Below are 24,379 nucleotides of genomic sequence, written 5' to 3'. Positions count from 1 at the left end.
ATTCGGCCAACATCCTATCCAGAATATGCTCCAACGGTACTTCTATGGCTCTTATCAATACCTTTGTGTGTAACCTTAATATCTTTGTTGTTAGACTTTATGATTTCAGGCCTGTATTTACAATGAGGTTAGTTAATTGACTAGTTTGAACATCTTTTTCATATTTGGAGATGAATTGGTTTTATTGCATGACAATTAGATCATTGATGGATATTATATTGTTGTTTATAGTGGTTATTAGTTGTGTTGTGGATTTATGAGTCAGGGAAAATTCAGGATAGGCATAAAAACAAAGAAAACTGGGTCGATTTTCTGTAGAATCCTATTAAGGCTTGCTTTTGGATTCTCCCCTTAGCACCGTAAATGATCCTTATTAGGATCGTGAGATTAGACTTGGAAACACCATTTTTACACATCAGACACTAGGTGAGACTCTAGCCTGGGCTTTTTTATTTCCGAGGTATATCTCACATTCGTAGACTGACAAATATTTTTGACAGAACTCAATAGCTACCACTTTGAATGGAAACTCTAGTCTATCCACCCTCGTGCAATAATGAGAAGATCAATGTTACATTTTGAGTTTGTTGTTTTAAAAGACATTCAACCATTTTCTCCTATATGAGTATTCTGTCAATTTGGGCAAGTTCAAGTGATACCACTCCAGTTTGCTGTCTAACTACAATGTTTAGCGGGCAAAGAAGGCCTAACTAGCGAACATTTATATTTAATCTTCTTTCATAACTAAGTAAATTTATCGTCCAGGTGTCGCTCCTGAACATAAATCAAATCAATGCAATAGCGATCTCTCTATATTATTTTGTCTATCTACCCTCTCCTCTCTCGATTTGAAGGATAGACAATAAAGTTTTCTCTACTTGGCCAATCAACAAATACTAATACAAGAATATAAAACTAACTTCAACGATAAACAATAATTAATTAAAAAAATTTTAATATTCAACAATCAATCTGTAGCTACACCCCTAGAACAAGAGCGTTTAGACACTAATTGCTAAGAAGAAGAGGGAGAAGAAGAAGAACAAGAAGAAGCAGAAAAGAACCCCCAAAAGTATTGACAGCTTTATACTTGATGCCCTATGATTCATCCCCAAAACATTTATTTATATGCAATATTTATAGATATAGAAAACCCTAAAAAAATAATTGAGTCAAAAACAAGTTGGAAACCAAAACAAAGTGGAATTTGACTTCCGCATGAACAGTGGTCGTCCCACCGCTCAATGCTCTTTGCCGCATGCAGAATCGGTTATGTGGCAATTATGGCAGGTAAAATTTTTTAATTTCTATTCTTTGTACGTCTGAATGGATATAATATAATATTCAATTTATTTTATTAGGATACCTGCTTAATTTCCTTCTTTTAACATATCTTTAATTCCTTTCAACTCCAAAGTTCTTTAATTTTACACAAATTTACTCCTACATATAGAATACACTACTAAGCACAATTCATAAAATCCATGCTCAAAAAGGAAAATATAAACAATAAATGTGCGACAAATAATGATTACAAATTTGTTTTTTTGGCCTCAAATCAATGTCTCCATATCAACAACCTACCTATCTTGTCCACAAAGGCAAAGCCCTCAATCAACAACATATACGCAAAAAGCTATTCAATGTTGTCAAGAATCCCGTTGAAGTTTACTCTCTTTTAGCTAATTCCATACACAAACTATATAAAAGGATTAAATTGGCTTGATGTGTGAAACATTTCCCTGCCAAGAATCTGGACACTGAATCCAAATAGTATAGCCCCAACAGAATTTGTGACAATCATTTAGCGATGAAGAGACATACGACAAAATTTCATCATCTTAACTATTACATTGTGCCCGAATATTGTATGAGCCTGAGATTGCATTGTGTATGAGATTTTTTTGTGCTCGAGGATTGCATGTACCTGACATTGCACTGTTCATGAGATTGGATTGTGCCCTAGAATTTCATTGTGCATGAGAATATCATGGTGCCCAATAATTTTTTATTCCCCAGAAATTGCATTGTGCCCAAGATTGCATTGTGCCTTAAAATTGATTGTGCTCGAAAACTGCATCGTGTCTGAGATTGCATGTGCCCATATTTCATTATGTCTGAGAATTGCATTGTGCTTGAGAATTTCATATGCCAGAGATTGCGTTGTTCCTGAAATTTCACTGTGCCCGAAATTGTATTGTTCTCAAGAATTTCTTTTGCCTGAGATTGAATTGTGCCCGAGAATCGTATGTGCCCGAGATTGCACTTTGTCAAGAATTGCAATGCGCCTGAGATTGTACTGTGTCAAGAATTGGATGCGCCTGAGACTGAATTATGCCCAACATTGCATTGAGCCCAAGGATTTTATTACGCCCAAATTAAATTAAGCCAGAGCATTGTTGAAGCCACTTTTTAATCAAGTTATGGACATGGTGCTAAAATAAATACACCCATACAAAGTTAATATCAAATAAAAGACATCATAACCTAAGACGTCATCTTCATGAACTTGAAGTAACAATCATGGTCAATACGATAAATTCTATCATGTTTATATTTCGCCATTTATTGATATATATTTGCTCTATAACATTATTTAGTCATATTACAAGCTACAGATTTACAAAGAATGATATTGCAAGCTTAATCAATTGTCCTCTCAGCTACGATTATCGGGCTTACATATTTATTGTAACAAAAACCCTTTCAATTCTTTTCTTCTCGTATTTACCATTTTTCATTTGATTCTTTCTTAAACTGTAAATCGCTGTGTCGTTCTCTCTCGCTGCTTTAATCTTATCCATTCAAGCTGCTACATTCCAATTCTAGTTTTGTTTAATTTTTAAGACCTTCATTTGTTTCTAAATCTTAAATTACACACGACCTGGTTCTCATAATACTAGAGATACGTAAGCAACTTAATGCCAATGTCTTGGTCATAACCCTTTAGACCCTATAACATTTCAATTGATCCCAGTGACATCTCTTATCAGGTGGACAAAATCGGTTACTAGGTCAATGTTGGTTGCCCAACATTTTATCCTTCATTCACAAGAAACCAAGGGGTAGGTATTGAAACCCGATTTTTACCAGCCTATAACCCTTTCAGTAGTGCTATTCCACTAAATACGTAGTTTTATCACTTCTTCAGGGTTGTAAATTTTAATTGATCCTCTCTAAAAAATTATATATTTAGTATTCATCATTTTTTAAGGAATTAAAAATATAGTATATTTTTTAAATTAATTTATCTTATTATTATAATTATCAAAAATATTTTTATTAAGTTATCTTATGATTATAATTATCAATATTTAGTCTCAAAATAATTACTTTAATATTTTAATACATAGATGTGCTTAATTTGTATGAAAATATATAAATATCAATGGTATTTTATTAATGGAAGAAGATATATTAATATCTGTGGTATTTTATTAAAGTAATAGCACTTTCCCAGTCTTCTGAATCTTCGCTTATTCTATTCTAATTTACTTAATTCGTCCTCTACCCTATTCATTTTCATTTCAATTGTATCCACCTTTACATTTCAATTATAGAAAACTTTATTCCAATAATAGCCATTACAAATCCAACCAATAATCAAATAGATCAATCTTGATAATAAACTTTATTTCAATAACAGCGATTACAAAACAAACCAATAACCAAATACATCAATCTTGACCGTTAATCACTTGTGTAAATTCTAAGATCCTATCCTTGCCTTTTATTTTCACATATCCAACGATTAGGATTTACCAACCATTCTTTCTGATTTCAACCTAAAATACCCAGACCCTAATTTTATTCTCCTTCTTCCTCTTCAGCAAGAGAAGAACTGCAAGTCTCTCCTCCCTCCTCTTTGTCGCTGACTGGAGGCCACACCCCCTAGGCGAGTAGACGTCGGTGTCCTCCATCGGCATTTCTCCTCTCTCTCTTTTCCTCTTTCTTATTACGGCAAATCCAGCTGAGGTAGAAGCTGCGTCAAGACTATCTATCAGCAGCAGCGAGCTCCGATGGAGTTTCTCAAAGTTTCAAGCTGGTCAAAAGAAGGATCTTTAACATATCCATTCAGGTTTGTCCTTTTTCTGTTAATTATTATTCATCTCTTAATATTCTTAAATGTTGGTTTATCTACTTGTGATTTCTATGTTGAAATTCCATTACCTTGGTATGCTTCTTGATCTATATGCTAATAGAATAGATGTCAAAATCTTTCTACAGATCGAGATATGAATATATTTTGTGGTTATTGTTAAAAGTAAAGTTAACTAAATTATTTATTTTGTTAATTGATAGCAGTTACCTTATTGAAAGATAGGCTAATTCTTACATACTATTTATGTAAAGGACAAAGGTTGTATTCGATTAAGACATAATGAAAATTTTGCTGATTTTATCCTCCCTTTTTTAAGAGGAAAACATTATCCAATTCCTTTCCTTTTCGTGCTATATGTGGAATTTATATATCTTTCTTCTTCTTTAGTCACTTTATTTTTTATGAATTAGTCGTAAAATTGTATGTTTTGACCCTTACTTTGTCGGTAATTATTTGCTCCCTTAGATAATCTTATGTTATCTTGGCTACCATTAATTATTGCCTCATTGCCTTGATTAATTGAATACAAATTCTTAGTTACATGAATTTTATATAATATTGATACTAAATGGTTCCCTCCTGCCTTATATGAATTTAAAGACATTACATGCTCTAAACTTGGTAAATTTCTCCTGATTAAAGAAGCGTCGAATGATTTGACTTTCTTCTTTATAAGGAAAAAATTGTAATGGGATTAATTCATTTTGTTTCCTTGTGGTTTTCCCCCTATTAACTATAAAATTACATCTTTATTTTGATTATTTCAATGACTCAACACTAACACATTCTACCAATTAACAAAAACACCCTCTAGTATCTAAATGGATCTAAATAAATCAACATGTAATAAATTAAATTTTGCGCCCCATGCTAAAATTTGAAAACATGCTTGTGTGATATTATTTATGCTTTCTTATGCAGATATCTTTGTCTAAAACTAGTTAATATCTTCATCGTGTTAAAATTGAGTTATTGTTCGCCTAATGAATTCTATATATGTAACAAGCTAGTCTAGATACAACGCTTATAATATTTTGTTTTTCTAAAATTGATTAAGTGTTTAATAATCCGTTTCATGAGATAGAAACCATGCCTATAGGAACAACTAAATGAATTTTATATGCATGGCGTAGAAACCATGCATATAGATTAAATAATTTTCATTTTATTCTTCGCCTAGAAAATCATGTCCTTAGGATTTATGAATAAGATTCAACATGTTGATCAATCAAGTCTTGAATTTACTGTAGCATGTGAATAGCTAGCATTAATAATGATATATTTTCACGTATAATCATGCCTATACGATTTGCATCAATAAGAATGATAATAGAATTGTAGTATGTCGATTAATCAAGTCTTAAATATAAGTTGAATAATTGTTGTCCTATACTTCACCTAGAAAATTGTGTATGTACGTTGAATAATAGTTATCTTATTCTTCGGCTAGAAAACCATGTCTGGAGGATTTAATGAATTAGATTCAACATGCGGATCAATCAAGTCTTGAGTTAATTGTAGCATGTTAGTAAACAGTCATAATAATGACATATTTTAACTTAGAAATCATGCCTAAAGGAGTTTCATTAAATAGATTGATAATAAAGTCGTAGCATGAATACTGCTCATTGATTTATTTATGCGTTTTCATACTAATTTTATAGTTAATGCAATTAATTATTGAATGATAATCAGAACCATTTTAGAATTAAAGTTTGTTGTCTTAATTAAATTCTACTTGAAATATTTTAGTTTTTGCATTATAAATGATATTTTGGCCACTTTAAAGTTGAACTATGTCATAACTTTTTCCCCTTTTATTAATTAATATATGTTGTTCTATCTGCTTAAATGATTGTATGATACGCACTTCCCATGAGACCTTTAACTTTTATTGTGGTTGCAAGCATGCTAAATAACCTAATCTAGAGGTCAATGAGATAATTATGAGCTAAGTGCTCGTCCAAACTGTTTCACTAGATGTTTAGAGGGCCTAACTAAGAGCCTATATTTTCTTAGTCTAAAACGTCCCTATTAATAGTATAGTGTCTCTTAAACTTAGGCAGAGACGCTACGCACCTTCTTGGACACTATGCTTTTGGAAGGTAAGGTAGGGGTAATTAGGCCCTTTAACGAAGATGATGAAAGTTGATACATTAAAATTGTTTCTTTATTTGTAAGGACACTCTTTATTTGTGGGTGGAAGGTAAGGACGCCCTTTATTTGTTTTTATTATAATTATTTTAGGTAGTATATACATTAAAATTGTTTCTTTCCCATATATTTGGGTATAACTTTAACTTCCCGCTTATCTTCTTTAATTGTCTAATTTTTAATATTTGTTTATTGTTTATTTAGATTATCTTGCTTATATAAACGGCAACACTTTCAAAGTGATTTATTTTTATAATTAAGAAAGCAACACTTACCAAGAGTGGTCTTATAGTTTTCACAAAAATATTTTATTACCTCCAACAAATTTAACTCTCCTAAAATATTTATTTTTCCGAAAAGAAAATTCATAAACAACAAAAAAACTCTCCAAGTCTCTAAAAGAGATTGTAGTTGCCCTAACTCTGATATTTTAAAGGCTTTGTAAGAACGGATTTTCGCCCAAATTAACAGGTATTTTTCAATCAACAAGTAATGATTTTTCACTGGACAATTGAAGAATGATTTCAAAATATGTCTCTGATTTTTCAATATCTTTTGAGTTACGAAATTCCAAATCGAAGCTCTTTTACCTAAATGTTCATGATTTTCTCTTTGTTTGTCGACCAGATACAAAAGTCCCTTACAATTTTGTTGCTGATTAACAGGGACAAAGCATTTAAGCTGATATCCTAAAGCTTCATCACACCTAAAGGATTTTGTTGGAATAGAGTTTATCTGGTATAAATTTCTACCCTTAAAAGTTTGAATTTGTTGCATATGGGTTTATTTTGAGGGGGTATATTCTGATTTTCTTGTGTTGTTGATTTTTGACATTCTAGCTTGTAGCAGTATTAAACCAATCGGGTGATTCATTGTCGTGGGCAATAGCCATAAACAAAGCATGAAAATTTCAGTTTTTTCTTAAATTGATAAGTAGATTAGGATTGAAATTGTCCATGAAAATGTAGGTTTTCATGTCATGCTTATTAGTTTTATGTTGTTTCTGCCTTGCCTTTACTAGTTTATGAAACTCTAGCTTCTTAAATTGACTAGAAGGGATTCTAGTTGTAGTAGTATACCGTCATGGATATTTGTTGATTAATTTTATCCTACTTGAATAAATAAGTTTTTGAAGAAAATGTTATGTTCTCCCAATTGATTTATCATAGAAACATATAGAAATTGAAGTTAATAAAAAATGACCTTACTATATATAGTTACAACCTTGAAAGTTCAGAAAGTAAACAATTCTTCAAATGAAATGTGTGCCTCAATTTTATTATTTGTAGTCCATGTGATCAAGAACCTTGGAAGATGAAATGAGTGAATTCAACTAGTTTGGAATGTTTCCTAGGTAATATAGGGTCCCTGGTGAGAGATATGTAGCCCCTTGTGTATAGAAATGCATCAACGAAATTAAAAAATGATCTTTATACAACCATGGTTAAAATGTATTTGTTGTATGTGGTGGAGTGTTATCTAGTCAAGAATTCCAATGTTAAGAAGTTGTATGTTATAGTAATGAGGATGTTGAGTTGGATGTGTGGGTATACAAGGAGTGATAAAATTATCTATGAAGATATTTAGTATATTTAGATAAAGGAAAAAGTAACCTCCATGGTAGATAAGATGAGGGAAACAAGGTTGACATAATTTGCACATGTGAAAGGAAGATGCACAAATGCCCTAGTTAGGAGATGTACAAATGTCCACGCTAGGAGATTTCAAAGGTTAATTATATTAGATATTAGTAGGGGTAAAGACAGATCAAAAAAGTATATGGGTGATGTATAACAAGTCCGGGAGGAATTCATTCCATGGAAGGATTTCTATTTTGCATGAAGAGCATATAGTATTTAAAGAGATTATGAAAATCAAAGAACAAATACAAAAGATTGTGATGTTTTAGTTACACAATATAGGAAAAGATTATTATTATGATTTAGGATTTTTAAGTAATAGTATGAATGTATGATTTCAATATTATTAACGATATTTATGTATTTTCTTAATTTAGTCAACCCTAGTGGTATATATAGAAGAGGATTAGTACTATTGTGGTAGACAATATTTTTCGGTGACTACTCTAGTAGGTAAGTTTTATGGGTTGTATCTTTTTCTCTCTATTGGATATTTGTTAAATATAATTTGGTAAGAACATATATGGAAAATCCTTCCTAGTATCAATGGAGGCTTCTCCAACACTTTGAAGAATATACAAGGGCTATCTCCGAAAATATAACCAAATTTAAAACCCTATGAGTGCAAGAAAAACCACTAGATTCACATATATAGTTAACATTTGTAGGAATTTAGATTTTGAATTGGTTGGGAACATCTAACAACTCAAATGTATCCTCGAGATATTTATGATTTCCGCATTCTATTGGTTTATGGGACTCTTCCATTTTACAACAATCTCATTTTGGTAAAAGTTAATTCAACAATGTAGGTAGTCTTTGGCACTTTAGTTATGCCAATGATTTAAATGAAATCTTCGGAAACTTGCAGTCCAACGAAATGAATAAAAGAGAACATAAATAAATAAAAGAGTGAATAGTGGAAACTCAAGATATTAAAAAAATAGGATATTTTGAAAGAAGTTAGGGAGTGTCTACAAGAAACAATAAAACATAGTTGAAAAATGAAAATGAATTGTCACAATAAGAAATGAAGACAAGTGAAGAAAGTAAGAGGAAACAAGATGGTATAAGAGAAAATCAACATAGTATGACTAAGAAGTTTTCTTATTGTAAGATTAACATTTTAAATTATTTTTTTTCACAGGAGCAACCCGCTGGCAAAAGCGCAGCCACTTCTAAAACTGAGAACTTTAATCCTTCCAGGCAAGAAACCAAGGAAGGAAGGGGGAGTCCATTCACACAATGGTCCAAAGATAAGAAATTAGGATCTGATTGGAAATCCACATACACAATTTTATTAAAGTAGCCTAAATGTTTGTGCAATGAAATATTTTGCTCGTATGCTACTAACAAACTAACTATCCAATGATTCCATTCATTCGACACTCCTCTAAACTTCAACAATCATTTACCAGGAAGGAAAGGGAATAAATGTTTCATTGCCACATATTTGATCTCCATGTCTTCTCTCCTAGTGTAGTCTGCATGAAATTTAGATTCCTCATTCCATTCCTTCTTATAAGCGATAACCTTAAAGTCGTCCTCTGTGTAACAACCCTAAAATTAATAGGATCAAGCTTAGGGTGTCAAGAATGCTTGCAATTAAACCAAGGTTCCCACGGATTGAAACGCGTAGAATCAGACCTCAAAACCCTTACTACGACCAATTTAACAAACTTGGGGAGTTAGTTGAGCTTTGAAAGGTTCGAACCAACCAAGTAAGGCTCGCAAAAATGAAGATTTAACCGAAGGAGTCTTTACCAGACTTGAAAGAAGAAATTGTAGGTTTTGAGGGTCCAGGGGTAAAATGGTCTTTTTCAGGCCAAGGGTAATATAATAATTACCCTTGGGAATTAATAAATTTAATTAAAAGATCAATTCGGATTGGGGCGACCCGGAGTGACCCATTTCACAAATGGGGTACCACTCGGGTTCGAGCCCCACTAGGAGCAAGCAATTGATGATTTAATCATCAGTTAAAATCTATTCATTAAGGGTAAAATGGTCCTTTCCCGTATTAATTAAAATAAATCAGATTTTGGTATTAATTTAATTAAATCCTATTTTGACTAAGTCTTGAATTTAGTCTCCTAATCCTAATAACTCTCTCCCACACGTTTCTCAACTCTCTTTCACGTCTCTCAACTCTCATTCTCTCACGTTCAGACTAACAAGAAATCTCAAGAATAGTTTAGTAATAATTGTTCTTCAGACTTGAAAAACACATGAAAAGTTTTAAGAAAAGCAAGGTAATAAAAAACGTCAAGGCAGAGGGAGGTTGTTCGTCGAGTGGTGTGTACGTTGAGGAGAATTGGGCGTCGTTTGGAGGAGTTTCTGGGAAGTATCTTCACACTTGAACAACATCAAAAGGTATGGGTTTCTCTCCTGGAATTCTTTCTCCAAGAGTATTTTCCTTCGAATGATTTTCATGGTCTTGAAAACTAAGGTTGTTCCCCTTTTGTATGTCCTTGTCCTTAGCTCCCAATTGAATTCGTAGGATGGGTATGTTGTGCTGCTAGATTTAGGAATGAACGATGTATTTATATTAAATGTGAACATGTTTATGTGAGGGAAACTACGAAAACGATATTCAAAGTGTGATCGAAAATTTGGTGTGTGTCTGTGCAGATGGGCAGTGGCTTTGGCCACTGTTTTGGGGTTGTATAAATCATGTATTTCTTGTATATTTTATGTGTGCAATATGTGTACAATTTTATGTTCATTACCATGAAAGATAGTTGATTGAAATAACCATCTTTTAGCCAACTAAACATATGAACAATGTGACTAAAAGTGAGTTGTATAATGACAAGAATTTTCCAGATTTGGGTACTCTATAATAAGGTTGAAATCTGGGTTTTAAAAGGGAAAATTAAATAAGTGAGGTCAGTGGGAATTGAACCCAAGACCTCACATGTTGAGATGGCTGAAAAAAGAAAGAAAAATGTGAAGGAGATAAGGGGAATCGAACCTCTTATCTACTGGTTTCGTGAGCCAAGAAAAAAGAAAATGCGGTCTGGGGGATTCGATCATTGCTACTGATTTCGCCTCAAAGAAAAAAAAAGAATGAGACTGGGGGGAATCGAACTTGCGATCTGTGGGGAGAAGAGGAAGAAAATTTATTAAACAAATAAATAGGAGGCGTGGGATTCGAACCCACGACCTCCAAGTACGCGCGAAAGAAAAGAAAATAAGGAAAAAGAAAACGTGATGCGTGGAAATCGAACCCACGACCTCGAGACTGAAGGAAGAAGCGAAATTAATTAGGAAATGAGGTGAGGCTGTGGGGGTTCTATCCCACAACCTCACTGCCACTCGCCTAAATTAAACAAAATAAAGATAGAGAGTCTTTGGGGGTTCAAACCCACCATCTCGCAGCCTCCACATCGAAATTCATAGAAAAATCAAAGAGGATGTTGGGGTTTGAACCCACAAAATCTTGTTTTGGGAGAAAATGAGCAATGTATTCTTAATGAAAAATAAAAAGAGGTTGTGGGGTTTCGAACCCACAACGCTTCAGCTAAATTAAGAGAAAAATTAAATAGAAAATCTATCCGTCAATGTTAATGTTGACATTTAATTTAGAGTTCTAATGTTGTGAATATTAGAAATAAAATTAATGAAAAATGTAAATGATATCCAAGTGATTCCTTGCCCAAATATCCGTATTGATACATAAGTCATACGTGAGTAAAATATCCAAGAGTAATGCAATCTACTTAGATAAAAAATCAAGATATTTGCATATATACAAGATACGTAAGTCTTGTACTACATAATCTTAGAAAAGTAAGAATCATTTAACAAACTATGAATGAAGCCCTATGGCTTGTATATATAAACACATAAGTCTAACATACGTTCAAAAGTAAGTGAACCTAAGATGTACGCAATGAAATGATGAACCCTAGGAGGGTTATGTATGAGTGTAAGATACACTAAATGGGAAAGTTCATTGGCATATGATGAGATCAATTATGAAATGATGAAATGAACATTCACGTAATAAGATATTAGTAGCTATGAAAATCAAAGGTGCTAATAATGAAGAATGTGGTGACAACATGATATGAGGCTAATTTATATGATGAGAGCAATCTCAAATGATCCTAAGTAAATATTATCAATACGTACTCACCAATGAGAGTGTAATATAATGAAGAGAACAGTGTCTATGAACACTCTAATGAAAGTATTGAGTTTAACACACTTAATACTAATGAGGAGATGTGAAATCATCTAATGATCTAGTTGTCCTCATACTAGAAGCCAACTTCCATGACATATGAGCTGAATTTAATGGAACTTTATACTGAGCACCGATAGTCTAGCTATGAGTGGTGAAGCCTTCTTTCAGGAAGGACGAAGGTTCACGTAACTCTCATGAGATGAGACTGTCCGGCTTGCCGGGTATGGGTATCCATACATCTCCTAGTCTTTAAACCTATACAGCCAATATAGGGATCTGGCGGGGTTAATTTCCTATATACACTAGCATGTTATTGAGTCACTTTTGTCGGTGATTCCACCTCTTTTCGGTGTGGGGGGAGACACTGTTTCATGATGCTCACATGATCTATGTTGGTTAAAGTTAAAGTTCCCAATGAATGAAAGAGGCCAGCCTCAAATGAAGCACCTAATGAAATGAATGATACCAAAGGTGTTAGGATAGGATAATCAAGAGGTGATATAGACTCAGGTTATGACATTAGGTTTTTCTTGATCATTGCACAGTAAACCCGATGAATGTCTTAAACTACATCCTAGGTATAGCTGTTGTTCAAACTGGCCTATGAATGATATGAAATGAAGTATGTATGAATGAATGAAGCAAACTCTGTGTTTGCTAATGAAGACTCCCTAGTTGAGGTCCCATGTGTTGAGCGCTCATTTTGGAAAATATTAATGTCAAGTTCATGATTCCAAGGTCTCATGGCATATGAATGCATGATATTCAAGAAGCTATGTCTTATACGTTATGTGCTATGGTATGTACTATATGAAGATGTTACGTGCTGTGTGCAATATGATATTTATTATGATGCATGTTACTCTCATGGAATGACCTTCCTAAACAAATTTTGAAAGTTCACTAACTTTCCTTATCTCGATTTTGCAAGTCTACTGACTCGACGTCCAAAAATCATGTCGTTAGGAAAGAGCTAGTCTTTCTCATGCATGTCCTTGGTGTGTGCTTGCATATACCCATACTTAGTACAAGTGTGTACTAACCCTATACATCTATACTATTCTAGGTACAGGCATAGGTGGGTGATAGAGCTACAGGATCATTGTTGCAGCTAATCGGACGTCAGCATTCATCCGTAGTTTGGTAGGTTCTCATGCTTTCGAGGATGCTACTGTTTTACATTCTAGCTTAGTTTTAGAGTGAGATAGTGGAGCATGTTTCACTAGCCTTTTTTTTCTTTTTTTTATTCAGACTTTGTATTGGTGCCATTTTGGCAATTATACAATTAATACTTATTAAACTATTTCTCTCAGTTGTTTATCTCTTAATGTTAGATGGTTGATGATGAACAATTATGAAATGTTAAGAATGTTTAGCAAGTATGTTAAAGAACAAAATTTTTTTAATTTTCCGCTAAAATTAACCTAGGTGAAGTATGAATAACGCATGTAGACTTGTCTGCGACCTCTGAGAGGTTACAACGCCGGTCTCGTATTTCTACACTTCGCTCGTGATAAAGTTGGTATCAAAGTACTAGGTTAAATAACGAAAATAATAAGTTCACATCAACCACATTGAGTAGTTTCTAAGTCATGGTAGTGAAGTACACCACTATCCTAAATTAGAGACTGCATGATGCGTAGGAAAATTTCCCTTCTTCTGATCTTATCATGCTTTTCCTAATGTATGAGTTCTAGGTGTTATGAGAGTGTTTAACATCAATCCTTGTTGCTTTCAGAGAATGAACACTAGGAGGGCTATTGGTTAGAGGAGATGAGGAGCAGCTGCTGAGGGCAATCAAGTTCCACCCCAGGCCCTAGCTGAAGGAGTGGCCATGTCGGTTAACCATGCTGGGTTAAATGATGCTGAGGTGAGGGCATCTCTTGCTCAGATGGCACAGGCCATTATGATGCAGGCTCAGGCTATGACTGCCCAAGTCAACCGGCAGGATGTTCAAAGGGAGAACCCACCGGTTCAAAGCATGGCTAACAGACTGCAAAATTTCACGAGGATGAATCCTCCAATATTCACAGGGGCTAAGACATCAGAGGATCCTCAAGAATTTGTAGACGAAGTGCATAAGATCCTGGTGGCTATGGGGGGCCACTGATATTGAGAAGGCTGAGTTGGCTTCCTATAAACTCACGGATGTTGCACAGACTTGGTGCAAGATGTGGCAAGATAGCCGTGTCTTAGGTGGAGTGCCAATCACTTGGGAGTTGTTCAAGACAGCATTTCTGGAAAGATTCTTCCCCAGAGATATGAGGGAAGCCAAGGTTGAGGAGTTCATCAACCTTAAACAAGGCTTTATGACAGTCAGGGTGTATTCCCTAATGTTTGTTAAGCTATAAAAGTATGTTACATTTCCTAGTATTTAATAGCAAACATGGGGAGGATATTGAGTTTTCTTAAAATCATCCAGGTATGCTACTTCCCTGGTTTCTAACAGCCGGGATGAGATGAGTAGGTTTCTCACGGGAATCAATGGAGACCTGGAGGAGTAGTGTTGGTTTGCGATGCTCCATGATAATATGGACCTTTCCAGGTTGATGGTGCATGTCCAGCAGGTAGAGGACATCCGTAGAAAGAGAGGTGTTTGTGATGTTAGGAGGCCTAGGCCTCAAATCAGGCAGGTCCGTGTCATGGAGGCCACAAAAATAACTTTGGCGTGCGTGAGAAGCCAAGGTTCAAAAAGGGGAAACACATTCTGGGAATTCAAATCCTCAGAGAGGTGATACACCTAGAGGAGGCATACCTGCGCCCAAGAAGGGAAATGGAGGTGAGATGCATCGTCGTAAGACGAATTGTGCTAAGTGTGGCCAAGCTCACAGTGGGGAATGCAGATAGGGAACAAAATCCTTCTTCGGTTGTGGTAAGAGTGGACACATGGTCAAAGACTTTCCACAGAACAGAGGTGATGATGGAAGTAATGCTCAGCCTAGGCCTAATCCACAAGGTGCAGCAGCAGCCGAACCCCCCAAAAGGAACAAATCCTATTCCATGAAGGGCAGGGAGGAGCAGGAGAAGTGCGGTGATGTTGTTACAGGTATGTTACAAGTATTCTCAACTTCTGTTTATGCTTTACTTGATCTAGGGTGTACGTTTTCTTTTGTAACTCCTCTGCTTGCCCTTACTTTTGAAGTATTACTTGAAGATCTGCATGATCCTATAGTGGTTAGTACGCCTTTAGGAGAAAATGTAAGAACTGATAGGGTATAAAAGGATTTCCCAATAATTTTAAGTGGTAATACTATGTGTGCAAATTTGATTGAGTTACCCATGCATGATTTTGAAATTATTCTTGGCATGGACTGGCTTCATAGTTGTTATGCTTGCTTGGACTGTCGTAGTAGAGTGGTGAAATTTTGCTTCACTAATGAAGAAGAGTTAGTCTTGGAGGGGTACAATTCGATTCGTCCCAATCCCTTGATTTCAAATCTTAAGGCCAACAAAATGATGTCCAAGGGGTTACTATGTCATCTTGTGAGTGTTAATGATTTAGATCATGACATTCCTTCCATAGACTCAGTGCCTGTAGTAAATGAGTTCCTAGATGTGTTTCCTGAAGATTTGTTTGGAGTCCCTCCCCTTTGACAGATCGACTTTGGTATCGACTTAGAACCCGATACTAAACCAATCTGAATTCCTCCTTATGAAATTGCTCCAGAAGAACTCAAAGAGTTGAAGTTGCAATTTAAAGATCTCACTGATAAGGGTTTCATTCAGCCGAGCATATCCCGTTGGGGCGCTCCAGTGTTGTTTGTAAAGAAGAAAGATGGGACCCTTAGAATGTATATCTAATATCGGCAGCTCAACAAAAAGACTATCAAAAACAAGTATCCACTCCCCAGAATAGATGATTCGTCAATCGGCTACAAGGGTCTAGTTTCTTCTCTAAGGTTGATCTTCGTTTAGGGTATCATAAGCTTAGGGTTAGGTATGGAGATATCCCGAAGACAGCCTTTCGTACCCGCTATGGGCACTATGATTTTCTAGTCATGTCATTTGGTCTCACAAATGCACCTGCTGCATTTATGGATCTCATGAACAGGGTGTTCTGTGGATTCCTTGACTCTTTCATCAAAGTATTCATTGATGACATTCTCATCTACTCTAAGACAAAGGAAGAGCTTGAACAACATTTGAGACTAACCATGAAAGGTACTGAGAAAACATCAATTGTATGCCAAATTCAGCAAGTATGAATTCTCGCTCAGATCGGTGACCTTCCTGGGTCATGTTGTGTACGATCATGGTGTAGAGGTGGAACCCAGGAAGAATGAGGCTGTAAAGAACTAGACAAAGCCTCTTACTCCCACTGACATTCGTAGCTTTTTGGGATTGGCTGGTTACTATTGCAGGTTTGTGGAGGGCTTTTCTTCCATTGCTGCCCCATTGACAACTCTGACTAAGAAGAAAGCCAAGTTTGAATGGACGGAGACTTATGAGAAGGGTTTCCAAGAGCTCAAGGACAGACTCACATCAGCCCGGGTGCTTACTCTACCTAAGTGTGGTGAGTATTACACGGTTTATTGTGATGCATCTAGGGTTGGTTTGGGTTGTGTTCTCATGCAGGCTGGTAACGTGATAGCCTATGCTTCCAGACAGCTCAAGGTTCATGAGAAGAATTATCCCACTCATGACCTAGAGTTTGCAGCTGTTGTGTTTGCACTGAAGCTGTGGAGGCGTTATATGTATGGAATACACGTGGATGTGTTCACATACCATAAGAGTCTCTAGTATGTGTTCACACAAAGGTAGTTGAATCGACGTCAGTGGAAATGGTTGTAGTTGTTGAAGGATTATGACATGACTGTGCACTACCATCCAGGTAAGGCTAATGTTGTTGCTGATGCTTTGAGCAGGATGAGCATGGGAAGTACAACCGACGCTGAGAATGAGAAGTAGGAGCTGGTGAAAGATGTACACAGACTGGCAAGACTGGGTGTGTGTTAGGTTGACTCCACTAGAGGGGATGTTTCAGTTCATCCTAGTTCTGAATCATCTTTGGTAGTTGAAGTCAAGCAGGGTTAGCATGTAGATTTTGTGTTAAAGGAGTTGAAGGACTCAGTGCTGATGAAGATGAATGAGTCTTTCGCTTTGGGAGGTGATGGCATACTTAGGTATCAGGACAGACTGGGTGTACCAGATGTAGATGATTTGCGGACCAAGATTGTTGAAAAGGTTCATGGTTCAAGATATTCCATACATCTAGGTTCCACCAAGATGTATCATGATCTTAAGCAGATTTCTTGGTGGGATGGCATGAAGCAGAAAATTGCAGAATATGTGGCCAAGTGTCCTAACTGTCAGCAGGTCAAGGCAGAGCATCTTAAGACTGGCGGTCTGACTCAAATTATTGAGGCTTAGACTTGGAAGTGGGAGGCCATTAATATGGACATCGTGGTTGGTCTTCCGAGGACTAGGAGGCAGCATGACTCCATATGGGTTATTATGGACATATTGACTAAGTCTGCCCACTTTATCCCTGTGAAGTCTACTTACAGAGCTGAGGATTATGCGAGACTCTACATTGATGAGATTGTGAGATGGCATTGGATTCCCTTGTCTATTATTTCAGATAGAGGAGCTCTGTTTACTTTACATTTATGGAGATCTTTCCAGAAGAGCTTGGGCATGCAGGTGAAGCTTAGCACTGCCTTTCACCCTCAGACAAATGGGCAGGCAGAGCGCACCATTCAGACATTGGAGGACATGTTGAGAGCGTGTGTAATCGACTTTAGAGGTAACTGGATGACCATCTGCCTTTGAAAGAGTTCTCGTATAATAATAGCTATCACTCCATCATTGGGATGGCACCGTTAAAGGCACTGTATGGTAGGAGGTGTAGATCTCCAGTTGGGTGGCTTAAGGTTGTAGAGTCAATCATTTTGGGTCCGAAGATCATTCATGAGGACTTAGAGAAGGTCAGATTGATTAGGGACAGGTTGACTACTGCTTACAGTCGGCAGAAGTCATATGCTGATAACAGAAAATGACCCTTAGAGTTTATACTTCCTACTCTTAACCCTATGTTTCCTTATCTCTCCGTATTTTGTTGCTATTGATTGGCTGTGAATAGTGATTTTATTATGATCTGACTGGCATTACGATGTGAAGTTGTAGTGTCATTCAATGACGAATGTTCCTAAGGGGGGGGGATAATGCAACAACCCTAAAAATGAATAGGATCAAGACTTAGGGTGTCAAGAATGCTTGCGATTAAACCAAGGTTCACACGGATTGATATGGGTAGAACAAGACCTCAGAACCCTTACTATGACCAAGTCAACTAACTTGGGGTGTTAGTTGAGCTTTGAAAGGTTGGAACCAACCAAGCAAGGCTCGCGAAAATGAAGATTTAATCGAAGGAGACTTAACCCGATTTAAAAGAGCAAATTTTAAGTTTTGATGGTCCAGAGGTAAAATGGCCTTTTCCAAGACAAGGGTAATATTGTCATTACCCTGAGGAATGAATAAATAAATAAATTAGTTTAATTAAAAGATCAATTCGGATTGGGGCGACCCGGAGTAACCCATTTCACAAATGGGGTACCACTCGGGTTGAGCCCCACTAAGAGCAAGGAATTGATGATTTATTCATCTATCTAAATTTTCATTAAGGGTAAAATTATCCTTTCACGTATTAATTAAAATAAATCAGATTTTGGTAGTAATTTAATTAAATCCTATTTTAACTAAGTCTTGAATTTAGTCTCCTAATCCTAATAACTCTCTCCCTCACGTTTCTCAACTCTTTTTCACGTCTCTCAACTCTCATTCTCTCACGCTCTAACTAACAAGAAAGCTCAAGAACAGTTTAGTAATGAAAAGTTTAAAGAAAAGCAAGGTAATAAAAAAAATCAAGGCAAAGGGAGGTTGTTCTTCGAGTGGTGTGTACGTTGAGGAGAACTGGGCGTGGTTTGGAGGAGTTTCTGGGCAGCAGCTTCACACTTGAACAACATCAAAAGTTATGGATTTCTCTATTGGAATTCTTTCTCCAAGAGTACTTTCCTTCGAACAATTCTCAAGGTCTTGAAAAACTAAGGTTGTTCCCCTTTGTATGTAATTGTCGTTAGCTCCCAAAAGAATTCGTAGGATGGATATGTTGTGATGCTAGAGTTAGGCATGAATGATGTAATTATATTAAAAGTGAACATGTTTATGTGAGGTAAATTATGAAAAGATATTAAAAAAGTGTGATCGAAAAGTTGGTGTGTGTGTGTGCACGTGGGCAGTGGCTCTGGCCACTGTTTTGGGGTTGTATAAATCATGTATTTCATGTGTATTTTATGTGTGCAATGTGTGTACAATGTGATGTTCATTACCATGAAATATAGTGGATTCAAATAACCATCTTTTAGCCTACTAAATTTATGAACAATGTGACTAAAAATGAGTTGAATAATGAAAAGAATTTTCCAGATTTGGGTACTCTATAATAAGGTTGAAATCTGTGTTTTAAAATGGAAAATTAAATAAGTGAGGTCAGTGGGAATTGAACCCAAAACCTCACATGTTGAGATGTCTGAAAATGAAAGAAAAATGTGAAGGATCTAAGGTGAATCAAACCTCTTAGCTACATGTTTCGCGAGGCAAAGAAAAAAGAAAAAGGGGGCTGGGGGATTCGATCCTAGCTACTGATTTCGCCACAAAGAAAAAAAAAGAAAAAGAATGGGATTGGGGGAATCAAACTCGCGATCTGTGGGGAGAAGGAGGAGAAAATTAAAAAACAAATAAATGAGAGGTGTGGGGGTTCGAACCCACTACCTCATAGCCTCCACAACAAAATTAGAAGAAAAATGAAAGAGGATTTGGGGGTTTGAACCCACAACCTCTTGGTTTTGGCGAAAATGAGCAATGTATTCTTATGAAAAAGAAAACGAGGTTGTTGGGGTTCAAACCCACAACCCTTCGGCTAAATTAAGAGTAAAATTAAATAGAAAATCTATCTTTCAATGTTAATGTTGAGATTAAATTTATAGTTCTAATGTTATGAATATTAGAAATCAAATCAATGAAAAATATAAATGATATCCAAGTGATTCAAGATTTGGGTTCCCTTGACCAAACATCTGTATTGATACATAAGTCATACGTGAGTAAAATATCAAAGAGTAATGCCATCTACTTAGATCAAAAATTAAGATCTTGGCATATATACAAGATACATAAGTCTTCTATTACATAATCTTAGGAAAGTAAGAATCACTTAACGAACTATGAATGAAGCCCCATGGCTTGTATGTATAGACACATAAGTCTAACATACGATCAAAAGTAAGTGAACCTAAGATGTACATAATGAAATGATGAACCCTAGGAGGGTTAAGTATGAGTGTAAGATACTCTAAATGGCCAAGTGCATTCGCGTATGATGAGATGAACGATGAAATAATGAAATGAACATTCTCGTAATAAGAGGTGAGTAACTATGAAAAGCAAAGGTGCTAATAATGAATAATGTGGTGACAACATGATATGAGGCTAATGTATATGATGACAACAAATCTCAAATGATTTTAAGTAAATGTTACCAATACATTCTCACCAATGAGAGTATAAGATAATGAAGAGACTAGTCTCTTTGAACACTCTAATGAAATTATTGAGTTTAACACACTTAATACTAATGATGAGATGAGAAATCATCTAATGAGATACGCTGTCCTCATACTAGAAGCCAACTTCCATGACGTAAGAGTTGAATGTAAAGGAACTTTATACTGAGCACCAATAGTCTAGCTATGAGCGGTGATGCCTTCTTTCGGGAAGGGCGAAGGTTCACGTAACTCTCATGAGATGAGACTGTCCGTCTTCCCGAATATGGGTCTCCATACATATCCTAGTCTTTGAAACTATATTGCCAATATAGGGATCTGGCGGGGTTAAATTCCCATATACGCTAGCATGTTATTGAGTTACTTTAGCTGGTGATTCCACCTCTTTTCCGTGTGGTGGAGACACTTGATTGCATGATGCTCACATGATCTATGTTAGATAAAGTTAAAGTTCCCAATGAATGAATGAGGCCAGCCTCAAATGAAGCACATAATGAAATGAATGATACCAAAGGTGTTAGGATAGGACAATCAAGAGGTGAGCTAGAATCAGGTAATGACATTAGGTTATTCCTGATCATTGCACAGCAAACCCGATGAATGTCTTAAATTACACCCTAGGTATAGCTGGTGTTCACGCTGGCCTATGATTGAAATGAAAAGAAGTACGTATGGATGAATGAAGCAGACTCTGTGTTTTCTAATGAAGACTCCCTAGATGAGGTCCCATATGTTGAGCCCTCATTTTGGAAGTCTTAATGTCAAGTCTATTATTCCAACGTCTTATGGCATATGAATGAATGGTATGAAAGAAGTTATGTGTTATATGTTATATTCTATGGTATGTACTATATGAAGATGTTACGTGCTATTTGCAATATGATATTTATGATAATGTATATTACTCTCATGGCATGACCTTCGTAATCCAATTTGGAAAGTTCACTAACTTTCCTAATCTCGATTTGGCAAGTCTACGGACTTGACCTCCAAAAAGCATGTCATTAGGAAAGAGCTATTCTTTCTCATACATGTCCTTGGTGTGTGATTGCATATACCCATAGTTAGTACAAGTGTGTACTAACCCTATGCATAAATACTATTCTAGGTGCAGGCAGAGGTGGGCGATAGAGCTAAAAATCATTGTTGCAGCTACCCGGACGTCTGTATTCATACGGAGTTTGGTAGGTCCTTATGCTTTCGAGGATGCTACTATTTACATTCTAGCTTAGTTTTAGAATGATCTAGTGGAGCATGTTCCACTAGCGTTTCTTTCCTTTTTTGATTCAGACTTTGAATTGGTGCCATTTCGGCAATTATACAATTAATACTTATTGAACTATTTCTCTCAGTTGTTTATCTCTTAATGTTAGATGGTTGATTACGAACGATAATGAAATGTTAAGAATGTTTAGCAGTATGTTAAAGAACAATTTTTTTTAATTTTCCACTAAAATTAACCTAGGTGAAGTATGAATAACACATGTAGGCTTCTCTGCGACATCTAAGAGGTTAACGACGCCGGTCTCGTATGGGGTCTACACTCCGATCATGACACTCTGCAACCTGCAATCCAAGACAAAATAGGTATTGCAATTAAATGAAAGATATAGATATCTATCAATTAGAAAATTACAATTCAAACACATACTAGTTGGTATAAGTCCCATCAAACATTTATTTCTACTCCACTCCACTTAGGTTGGGAAATTTCAACATGTTCATTTACAAAGGCACATTTAAATAGTGTTTTGCTTATTTTTTAACCAGATGTTGATGAATACAATATTTAAATGAGCATTTGTAAGTGAACATGTTGAAAGTTCCCGCTCTAAATAGAGAGGAGTAGAAATATATGTTTCATGGGAATCACACCAACTAGTATGAGTTTGAGCTGTAATTGTCCAATTGAAATGTATATATATATATATATATATATACACACATATCTCATATGATTATTATACCTCTTTCATCTGAAGACGACTTTAAGATTCTAGCTTATAAGAAGGAATGGTATGAGGAATCTCAATTACCTACAAACTACATTAGGAGAGAAGGAATTAAGATCAAAGATGTGGTTATCAAAAATGTATTACGTTTATTTAATGGTAAATCATTGATGAAATTTTTGGCAGTGTCCAATGAATGGAATCAATGGATCGTTAGTCTGTCAGTAGCATACCAACAAATTATTTCATTCAAGAACTTTAAGACTACTTTTCTCAATGTTGACGTTGATTTTTACACTGATCCTAATATCTTCTCTCTGGACCATTCTGCGAATGAAATCCCCTATGCTTCCCTGGGTTTCTTGCACGAAAGGATTAAGAGAAAACCATTATTATTTGTTTTGTACATATTCTTGAAGAGAAGAGGATAATAAAAAGGGTAATTCATAAAGGAAAGAAATCAAAGAATCAATGAAGCAAATAAAGATGAGACTACTTTTTTGAGTGAGAATTAAATCTTTATTTTATAAAATAAAGATAAAGACGGTTTATTATGTACTTATTAAGGTGAAAGAAAATTTATCCCAACCATTAAGTTATTTCTAAAAACTTTCCAGAGACTGATTATGAAATTTAAACAATCTCTTAGTGAGGTTGCTTTGTATTAATATGCAAATAGAGTGTCACCATACACTTGTTGCATATGGTTGTGGAGCTAAAATTGTCATTGATTGTGATCTTAAATTTTTTGAAGTATTATGTGACGTATGGAAATAAATGTGGTACAAAGTTTTTCCTTAAATTCATGTGATAAAGGTGACTTTATTTCTTCTTAGCTACTAAGAATACTAAAAATGTGATTGGCAATAACGACCTCTTTCCTAGTGAAATTTATTGTTACAATTATTTATCTTTTGAGGAGATGAATGTATTTAGTGATAGTCCTCTTTAAATTGAGCATGAAAATTATAATGATGTGCTTTATAGCTAAAGGAATGTAAAAATGTCAAAATATTTATACAATCATTTATTTCTGTAAAAAATTCAAGAAGGTTCGAAAAGTGATGTTTTTATAGATAATGTGAGTCTTTCATTGAGTTTTCCTAATGTTATAGGGTTATTTACATTGATCGTAATTTAAAAATTGACATTTAAGATGTGAACACTATTGTTTAAGTGCATCTGAATGATTCATACCCTTTTATTAATGTTTACTTGATAAAAGTTATCACAATACATTGCATGCAATTGAAGCGATGTCGATCTTTTACACTCTCAAGATGATATTTTAATTGAATTAAATTTTAGTTTAAAAAACATCTTTTGAAGTACAATAAAAAAATTATAGTGTATATCAGATGGTGAGCCCACTGTATTTATTCCTTATGAATACTTACTGTTAGCTTTTTTTTTAATGAGCTTGACTATCAACTATTTGATATTTATATAGAAAGTTTTCGTTATGCATAACAGTTCACATTATTCCATGAGAGAATTCCTTCAATTTTTGTTAATAATATTAAAGCTAAAGAAAATAATACACAAAACATTTCATGTACGTCATGTTCGCCAAAAATGTCATTTCTTTCATATTATTCTTAAGGATATATTTATATTTAACTAAAATATTAGTATGTTTGTATTTTTGAATGAGTTGTAACCTTAAATTATGTAATCCCGCTATGTTGAAATTGTTTCTTTCTAATATTCTTCCAAAAAATTGTTTGTATTTTGTTTTCGTATTCCTGAGATTTTGTTTGTTATAAATAATCTCAACT

At 35.1% G+C, this 24,379-nt stretch overlaps 1 long non-coding RNA gene across 1 annotated transcript; it reads left to right on the top strand.

Annotated features, from left to right (window-relative positions):
* Nucleotides 1-3,833: 3,833 nt before the first annotated feature.
* Nucleotides 3,834-21,988, top strand: LOC107004222. Its single transcript, XR_003575144.1, has 6 exons — nucleotides 3,834-4,078; nucleotides 6,922-6,994; nucleotides 9,044-10,269; nucleotides 13,155-13,231; nucleotides 13,827-15,134; nucleotides 21,758-21,988. It is a non-coding gene; the product is annotated as an uncharacterized LOC107004222 (long non-coding RNA).
* The last annotated feature ends 2,391 nt before the right edge of the window (nucleotides 21,989-24,379 follow it).

The sequence above is a fragment of the Solanum pennellii genome, chromosome 11, assembly GCF_001406875.1.
Source record: "Solanum pennellii chromosome 11, SPENNV200".
Classification (NCBI taxonomy): domain Eukaryota; kingdom Viridiplantae; phylum Streptophyta; class Magnoliopsida; order Solanales; family Solanaceae; genus Solanum; species Solanum pennellii.
The sequence above is the reverse complement of the archived record's forward strand: the minus strand, read 5'-3'. Positions and strand labels throughout refer to the sequence as shown.